Genomic DNA, 9642 nt, shown 5'->3' on the forward strand with positions numbered 1-9642 from the left:
GTCCAGGAGTCACTGGGGCTGGCGTCTTCAGGTCCAGGTCTGTGCTCGGTCCAGAAGAGTGTAAGCAAAGCCTCTGGGTGCCTGCAGTAATAGGATGTCCTTGACTTGGTCCCAGGTTTGAGTGAGGGCTGTTATCCTGTTAGACAGAAACTTGAAAATGCTGAGATCAGGCAAAAGGCTGACAAGGTGGCAGGACTAGTTGATAAGAGTGACATCAGAAAACACAACCAGGGAATAATCCAGAAAAGTTCCATTTGGATCATGAGCCTATAATCAGTCAGAAACTAGGGCTGGATTGGAGTAGTTAAGGGCCTGGTGAGAGACCTTGATCATTTCCTATAAATAGCAGGTAACAAAGGCAAGAATGTAAATTCCTGTGCATTTAGAAGTTAGACAGATATGGAAATTAGATGGACAAGCTTCTGAACTTGTTTCTATTGGCCTCCTGGATCTGGTTAATTTTGAAAGGGCAGTCACAAAGTGGCTGATGTAACATCTTTTCCTCTTATTCTTTTCCACCTTGTCCTTGGATCTAGGTGCTTGTGGCTGGGATATGGGCTTTGAACTCAAGGCCTGAGCATTTTCCCTGAGCAATTCTGCTCGAGGCTAGCATTCTACCACTTTCAGTCACAGGGCCACATTTAGCATTTGGCTGGTTAATTTTTGAGCCAGCTTCCACCCTGGCTCTTTGATGGTTAGTTGGGTGATAGAGTCTCAAGGATTTGTCTGCCTGGGCTGGCTTTGAACTGCAATCTTTGCCACAAAAACCCTTTATCATTTCCAATTAATGCAACAAGGAGATCAGTGAGAACAAGTAGAGTTTATGTGCACCCTACCAAGAATTAATCAACAAATACTTGCCAGAACTCTGCAATGACAAAATTCAATAGATGGGATGAGAGTTTGAGCATACCTTGTATGCCTGGAAAACCTGATAACTAAATTGTATGAGAGGCTCTCCTGGACTATACATGTTTCAATAGTATAACAACATAGCTGGCTTTTTCATATCAGGATGAGTAAGGTTTAAAGAGAGTGTCCACAAGAGTCTTAGTGTTTGTAAATCTAAATCAGTCTTTTACCAAGAATCAGCTGTGTGTGATGGAGTCAGGCAGGAGTCCAGTGTACCATGGTGGAGGTAGGATGGTCCAGGCAGGATCTGGGCAAGATTGCCTCCCTTGGATGAATTGTCAAAACTCCTGGTTAGTTACTTACAAAATTATACACAGACGTTAAAGAAACGAATTTAGGTGGACATAGAGAATGACATGCTACTTTTAATGTTAAATAACAGCCAAAAATTACTTACCAACTTTACTCACAAGCTGTCTTTTAAGGCATACTCATACCATCTCTTATACTCGAACTTTCTGGGGACAGAAACAGATATGTGCAACAAACATTTTAAGACAATTCTTACCTCCTTACTGGTTTGTTTTTCATCACAGCTGGCTAGGCGCTGAGCTGGGTCTCATTCCTTTTACTACTATCCTTGAAAAAAAGGTTTTCTTTTAACAAACAGCACATTTGATAGGAAATATCACTATCAAGACATAGAAGAAGACAACTTGTTACACAGTTTTTATAATGAGATTATGTTGAACATGTTTTCACACACACACATTTAAACTAAAGTTCTAAGATGCACTCGGGTTTTTAAAAAATGAAAATCGCCAGTATATTTTTTTGGAATTCCAGTGACAAAGTGATATTTTTCCCAATATGATAAAACCACGTGGTCAATGTCAGAATAGTAGGCAATACCAAACAAAATGCAAGGCAAATTTTGACAAACAGAATTTCAACCCTTAAACCAACAATGATAACAAGAGCAGAAAATCTTTAAATCAATTTTGGGGATGAGGTGGATTAGTATATGAATTAAATATTTTAACCCTTAGAAGAGTGAAGAGGAGAGGGGAGTAAGGTTGGTGGAAGAATGGGGGATGTAGAAAAACCCATCATGTGGTCTTAGTACCCCCAGATAGAGTGTCTTGTACATCTCATTGCTACAATGGGTCAACCTGTACTTTTTCCTTGTATCTTAAATGAAGAAATGCTGGCTTGATTTATGTTGATTCTACTTGTGTAGACACACCTAAAATCACTCACCAAGTCCAAAAGCACACAAATGAAATGCTTCTTTTGTCCGTTGGTTCAATTGTATTCTACACATTTATTGACAGGTTACAAATTATTCTCAAATTTTAATACATTACAAATACTTTTTCTTATTTTCGTGGCCAGGAAATGGAAGACCTCAGACAGCAATTCTCACTTTAGACTTATCACATGGGTTGGTTAAATGTTGACCTGAGCTCCAGTCTTCTGTGGACTCACACATTACTTAGGAATTGATGCTGGCTGTTGGAAAAGAGCTCAAGGAAAGATGCCGTATAACTTTATTCTTTACCAGGGTATTCTCCTGCTTTTTTGGTTGTTGAGAGTGTCTACAAGAGCAAACATTCTATGGGGAGCAAGGAGACACCATATGACCTATACTTACTGAGATTTCTGGGTGATTTGCTATCACTTGTACTATATTTGCAAGTCGAATCTGTCAAAACCTACCAGTTATAAGAGATAAGAGAAGTGCTAAAATAAGTCTTAGAGACAAATATATCTTCAACATATTTGGTTCCAAGCATTCCGTCTAGGGCATATTCAACAAGTAGTGAAACTTGTGTTGGCTGTATCTATGCGTCTTTCTCCATGTGTGCATGTATACATGTGTATATATATATATATGTGTGTATTTGTATGTAGAGCAATATACATGTGTACATATATAAGGGCATATACACACATATATTCATATATAAATAAATATATATGTGCATATATTTATATATATCAGGTGTTCAGTGATTTAATCTAGACTTCCCAGCACATTGTCATTCTCACAAAGTGTACATGATAAACTGCTCTGAGGATCTGTGCTCACTTCCCCCACTTCCTTGTTTTTCATCCCTGTGAACAACTTCAGCCTACTTTCCATAGGATAGCTTTGTTTTTGTTACTTACTGATTTTAAAAGAAAAGGGTTGCTTGTAAAAGGAAAAGACCTTTTAGGACGCAGGTTAAAAGTATTTTATCCATCCCAATGATTCCTATGAGGAAAATTTGTAATAGTACTAAAAGTGAAAAGGAATTCCTAGATCTGTTGTTTTGCCATTTACAATGGCAAAGAATAATATCACGTCACTCTTATAACTCTTAAAGAATGCAAGGGTAACTGATCGTCCCTATCATGTTCCCAAAATCCCAGTGGTTCCTGAAGGACAATAGTAGCACAGCAGAAATTCTAAGTAGCAGACATGGAGCATGAAAGAGAAAGAGAGGAAATAGAGAATGAAAGAGAAATATCATAATACTGAAAGTGCATAACAGATAAACAAGAGCTGTATGAGAATATTCATACTGCTATCTTTAGACTCTACATGTACATTTGAAGGTATTTGATGTATGATAACCCATCAACACCACATTCCTCAGCACTACATAAGCAGAAAATGATGGAAGTGGTCCTGTGGCTCAAGTGGTAGCAATAGCCTTGAGATGAAGAGCTGAGGAGCAGTACACAGGACCCAGAGTTCAAGCCCCACAACCAACAGAAACAAAACCAAAACACTAAACACAAAACCGTCTCTCAATTTTGTGGCCTCAACTCTGTAAAACCACTGTTTCAGCCTAGGGCTAAGATTTATGTGTGGACATTTATCAACACTCCTGATTCAAACTCTATTTGAGAATATTTTAGTCAATATTTTGTTCTTAATTTTGCTCTTTGTAAATTCACATGCACCTATAAAAATGGTGTGGCCATCCCAGTAACATTCTCAAAGTACCTCGTAATGATGACTTATAAAAAGTTGTATTATATTACAACAAGGAAAACAATGCTGCAAATAAAGAAAACCAATAATTAAATATTAATGATTAATAAAATAAAAACCAAATACCATTGTTTCCAGTATTTGAAGTGTACTACATATTAGATTTTACTATTTTCTCATATTCCTGTACATTTAAAACTGGCTAAGATTATGATGTTCAACAAGAGTTTTATAGGCTATGAGTAGTCTTTAAATTTACCCTCTAAGATTACTATTTATGTCTCATCTCATCATCTGTATATGGTTTATATAATCATTTTTGTTCCTCGCTAACATATAAAGTAAGGAAGCCCTAAAGTTTTTACAGAAACTATGTAGTTAACAAAGTCTTAACTCTTCACTGTTTCTTCATACAAAGACTTTGCAACTTCTCATTAGTAAAGTTTCTATAATCTCTGAAATATACATACTTAGTTGTATATGTCTGCTACCATAAATCTTAAATACTTTATAGAAAAGTTATATGACCTACCAAACAATCTTAATTTTGGCATATAAGCAAATTCCCAAAACATATTTAAAACATTAAGACTTAAAAAAGAACTTAACACTTGCTGCAGTGTTCATTATGATAGGTGCCTTGTATAGAATAATTGAATTTCTCCTCCTACACATCTGTTGAACAACAAATACCTGGAATTATTTTGTTTTAACATATCTTGAATTTAGTCTTAAATGTGTGCTTATGTAAGAAATACATGGTTCTAAAATTTCACGACAAATCTTTTGAACTTACTTTTTGTTGAATTGTCTAGTTTAAGAAAATCAATTCCACTTTATATATAAAAAATGTTCTGTGCTCAATTCAACAGCACATACACTAAAATTGGAACAATACAGAGAAGATTAGCATGGTCCCTGTACAAGTGTGACACGCAAATTTGTGAAGCGCTCCACATTTTTACAATAACAGATGCTGGAGGGGATGTGGCAAGAAGGGAACCCTACTTCCTTTTTGGTGGGAGTGTAAACTTGTTCAACCACTTGGAAAGCAGTATGGAGGTTCCTTAAAAGATTCCTCATAGAGCTCACAAATGACCAAGCAATCCCACTTTTGGGTATTCACCTAAATAGTCAGCAACAAGACCGTATTAAAATTACCAATACAATTATGTTTATTGCAGCATTATTTCCCATAGCTAAGATATGGAACCCACCAGGATGCCCCTCAGTAGATGAATGGATCAAGAAAACGTTGTGAGTTTGTGTGTGTGTGTGTGTGTGTGTGTATGGGAATTCTATCATCCATCGGAAAGAATGACATCACCCAATTTGTTACGGAATGGAAAGACTAGGAAAAATTATATTAACTAAAATAATCCAAGTCCAAAGAAACATCAGTCACGTGGTATTCCTTATTGTCAATAATTAATATATGTCGTGGATAAGCAGAAAAGGTCAAAAGCTATATGCATGTGAATAGATAAGGTGATAGTAAGCTTAATGAACCCCAAGATAGGCACACAAGTGGTTTTTTTTCTTGCTGTTGTTTCTAAAGTATTTATAATGTACGATGTGATTTTTTTTTGTTTTTTATATGGTCCTCCCACACAGAAATAAACTTTTTTTTGGGGGGGTCCAGTCGTGGGGCCTGAACTCTGGGCCTGAGCGCTGTCCCTCAGCTCTTCAGCTCAAGGCTAGTGCTCTACCACTTCAGCCACAGTGCCACTTCTGGCTTTTTTTTCTTAGGTCGTGCTGGGAATCAAACCCAAGGCCTCAGGCATGCAAAGCAAGCGCTCTTACCACTGAGCCACCTTCCCAGCCCCCGAAATAAACATTTTTTACAGTCAACCTTGAAAAGCCATCTTGATAGACTATTTCTGTAAGTGGTAGCAGAATATTATCGATGGCTTTGCAAGGATGTCAGATTGCCTCATTTTGAGATAATTAAAACAGGAATTTAGTCAGCTGGTTTTTTTTTTATCATTAGGACAAAAACCTATTGACTCTAGTCCAGGTGATCACTGTGGCCCAGAGAAGCTAATACATTGACTAGTAATCCTAGAGAAAACAAAACAAAACAAACAAGTAAAAATCTCCGGTAAGCAAGGCCAGTCAAGGCTCCTATCACAGTCTACATGAAGTCAGGCAAAATACTGAAGCTGGGAGTCATTTAGCTGATAACTAATATATTTTTTATTAGGCAGACTGAAATAAAAGACTCCTGAGAGAGGGTAGGAAAGACTGATCAGAGGGACTAAAATTGGTCACACAAAGATTGGAAAATAGAATTCCTTATAAAACAAATAAATCATAGAAAGCCTGTGCACGTGAGAACAACACAGAAGACCAATTCCAGAAATGCACATTTTCTTAGAGGTCACCTTAATGAATTATCAATTGAAATTTTTGAAATTTAAATATTTGACCCAAGTGGAAGAAGGACAATTGCTCAAGAGAAAGAAAAACTCATCCCTCTGTTAGGAGGTCCAATATCACATTAAGAAGTAATCAAGCACAGATTTGTAATAAAAAGAGAAAACAATTATTCGAAATGAGGGTTTCATTTGTTTTGATGTATATGTTTTTGATTTAGGTGCTAGCGATTACCGTACAATTGATCCAGTCCCACAGTTGAGTTGACATTGACTGCAGTATTCCCACATGAAGGAAAAGAGAAAATTTACAAATGTCAGATCAAATGAGTTGAGGATGAAGTGTTTTAATAGTAATATATGAGGTTTAGACACAGGTGAAGAGGTGGATTTTCTTTTACAAAAATCCCCCATTTTTAGCCTGGTGACAGTGGCTCACAGCTGTAATCTTAGCTACTCAGGAAGCTAAGATCTGAGGACTGCTGTTCAAAGCCAACTTGGGCAGGAAAGTCCCTGAGACTCATCTCCATTTAACCACCAGAAAACCAGAAGTGGCAATGTGGTTCAAAAGGTAGAGCATTCACCTTGAGTTGAAGAGCTCAGGGACAGTGCCCAAGCCCAGACTTCAAGCCCCTCGACCACCACCACCAACAACAAAAGTCTCCCTTTTCTTGGACTGCCTACAGCTTTTCCTAACATTCAACAAAGAAGACATTTTATTACCCACTACAGGTAAGTCCTATTCTAGCTGTTGCAAATAGAAAGATTTTGTATCTTATGTCAAAAGGTTCATATTTGGGGAAACAAATACAAGCAGTGGTAACTTTTTTTCCAGTCCTTGAACTCGGGACCTGGGCCCTGAACATTGTTATACTGGTAGCTTTAATGTGAGCTTGTTTGTTATTTATTGGATTACTGTCCATGACAGGAATTACTGGGTCATAAGGGAGATCTGTTTAGTCTTTCACATAAAGTCCGTACTGCACTTCGGAATGGTTGAACAAATTTAATTTCCCACCAACAGTGTAATAGAGTTCCCATTTGGCTACATCCACCTTAGCATTTGCTATTGTCAGTTTTCTTGATAATGGCAATTCAAACTGGAGGAAGAATCTCTCTTGTAGATTTGTAGGTACCTTCTAGCTACCATGAATGAATGAATATATGAAACCTATATTGCTCGAGTGTGCATTCCTTTCTCTTAGTATAATGTTCCCAAGCCTTTGATCTTCCTTAAGACTGGTGAACAGTCATCCTTTCTGATGGGTGAATAAAATTCCAGTGTGTGTGTGTGTGTGTGTGTGTGTGTGTGTGTGTGTGTGTGTGTGTGTGTGTGTGTGTGTGTGTAAGATGACTATAGGCCTATGAGTTCATTTCTAAGTCTTCCTTTCAACTGTAATTTTGTAATTCAATAATAAATTTGGATTGCTTTCTTTATTACATTGAAGAATATTGTAGGGATGTTGATGGGTATTGCATTGCCAATTGTTTGGGGGCAGTATTGCAGTTTTCACAATGTTATTTCTTCCAACCAGAAGCATGGAAAGACTTTCCATTTCCTTGAATCTCCTTCAATTTAGCTTTTAGGCCTTTAAAGTTTTCACAATAGAGGTCCTTCACTTTTTTGTTAAATTAATTAATTCCTAGTTTTATTGTTGTTTTGTTTTGCTTAGGTTTGATTTGATTTTGAGGCTAATATATATGAGGTTGTTTTTTGGTTTCAGCCTGGATCTTCCCATTGTTGGTAACACAGGAAAACTATTGATTCTTGTAGGTTTTATACCCTGCTACATTGCTGAAGATTAGCATCACTTTTACTAACTTTTTTTGGGGGGGAAGCTATAGGGTCCTTTATATAAAGTATCATTTCATCTGTGAAAGGGAATAGTTTTACTCCTTTCATATTTGGATCCCTTTTATATTTTTCTCTTACCTATTGTCCTTGCTAGAAAGTCCACTACTATATTGAAGAGTAGTAGAAAGAGTGGACATCCTTTTCTCATTCCTGATTTTAATGTCTTCATGCCTCCATCGTTAGGTACATGCTTATTTTCTCTTTGTCGTATACATACTCTGTATTATACTGAGGAAAGTTCCATGAGTTCCTAGCTTCTCAGACCTTTCAATCATAAAGGGGTATTGGAGTTTGTTAAAAGCTATTTCTACATCCATATAAACAATCATGTGGTTCTTGTCCTTGCTTATGCTGATGGTGTGTGTTATGTTTATTGACAAGTATATTGAATCCAGCTGTATCCTAGGATGAATGCTGTTTGATCATAGCATGTTTTTTTTGTTAATTGTTGAAGTTGGTTGGTGAGAACTGTATTGAGAAGTTATGCATCAATGCTTATCAAAGAGCTGGGTTCATAGTTCTCTTTCTTTGATGAGTCCCTAGCTGATTTGAGGAAGAGTCTAATTCTAGCTTCATAGATTATGTTTGATAATTCCATTTCCCTTTCTATTCCATTGAAGAGTTAGACCTGAGTATTGTAAGTTCTTTGCAGGCCTTAATTTCATGGTAAATCTATTGAGTCCTAGATTTTTCTGTTATGAGAAATTGTTTATTGACATTTCATTTTCATTACTTCTTATGTATCACTTCTTGGTTCAGTTCGAGTATAGGAAAGCATCAATTACTCCAGGATTCTCCAGGTGATTGGTATATGGTTTTCAAAGTACTCTCTTATAACATTCACAATTTTGCTAATTTATGTTATGATGTCTCATTTTTTCTCTAATTTTATCTATTTGAGTAAATTCTCTTAGGAGCTCTTAGGAGCTGTGCCTCATCTACTCTTAATATGTTTACCTACTTCTGATCTTATATAACCAGTTCATGTTCTTCTTGATCTTCTCTCTGTAAGATATATTTGATTAACTTCTACCCTGCTGATGTGGTGGAGAGTTTGGCTTGGGACCATATTCACTGTTGGTAGTTGTTTGCCTTTAATGTTTGTTATATATCATGCCAGGCTCTTCATTTTATCATATCAACTAAGAAATTTGTGTTTATTCTGACTGTATATACTTTATAAATAATCAATCTTTTCTCTATGGCAGCTTTAAGAATCGTTTCCTTGATCATTAATGATCCTCTAATGGATTATAATGTGGTGGTGGGTTGTTCTCTTCTAGAATTCTGTGTTTGTTCTTAAGGCTTCTCTTCTCTGACTGTGCCTATCTCTTTGGATGTTTGGAATGTTCTCTGCTAGAATTCTGTAATATGTTTCCCATCCATTTAGTTTCCTGCTCTTTGCTTTCTTGAGACCAATCTCCTCCAAATTTGATCTTCTAACTGAGTCGTGAAGTTGTGGCAAGATCATTTCTTATTTCTTGGATTTGTTCTAAATGATTATTTCCTCTTTCCTATTAGACCTACTTGGTCTTTGACCCCTGAGATTGTCTTCTATGTCATCTATTTGCTGTGAA

At 36.6% G+C, this 9642-nt stretch overlaps 1 non-coding gene across 1 annotated transcript; it reads left to right on the plus strand.

Annotated features, from left to right (window-relative positions):
- The first annotated feature begins 4691 nt into the window (after positions 1 to 4691).
- On the plus strand, positions 4692 to 4798 carry LOC122100498. The gene has a single exon (XR_006146178.1). It is a non-coding gene; the product is annotated as a U6 spliceosomal RNA (small nuclear RNA).
- The last annotated feature ends 4844 nt before the right edge of the window (positions 4799 to 9642 follow it).

The sequence above is a fragment of the Dipodomys spectabilis genome, unplaced genomic scaffold (assembly GCF_019054845.1).
Source record: "Dipodomys spectabilis isolate Male_0828 unplaced genomic scaffold, ASM1905484v1 ptg000581l, whole genome shotgun sequence".
Taxonomy (NCBI): domain Eukaryota; kingdom Metazoa; phylum Chordata; class Mammalia; order Rodentia; family Heteromyidae; genus Dipodomys; species Dipodomys spectabilis.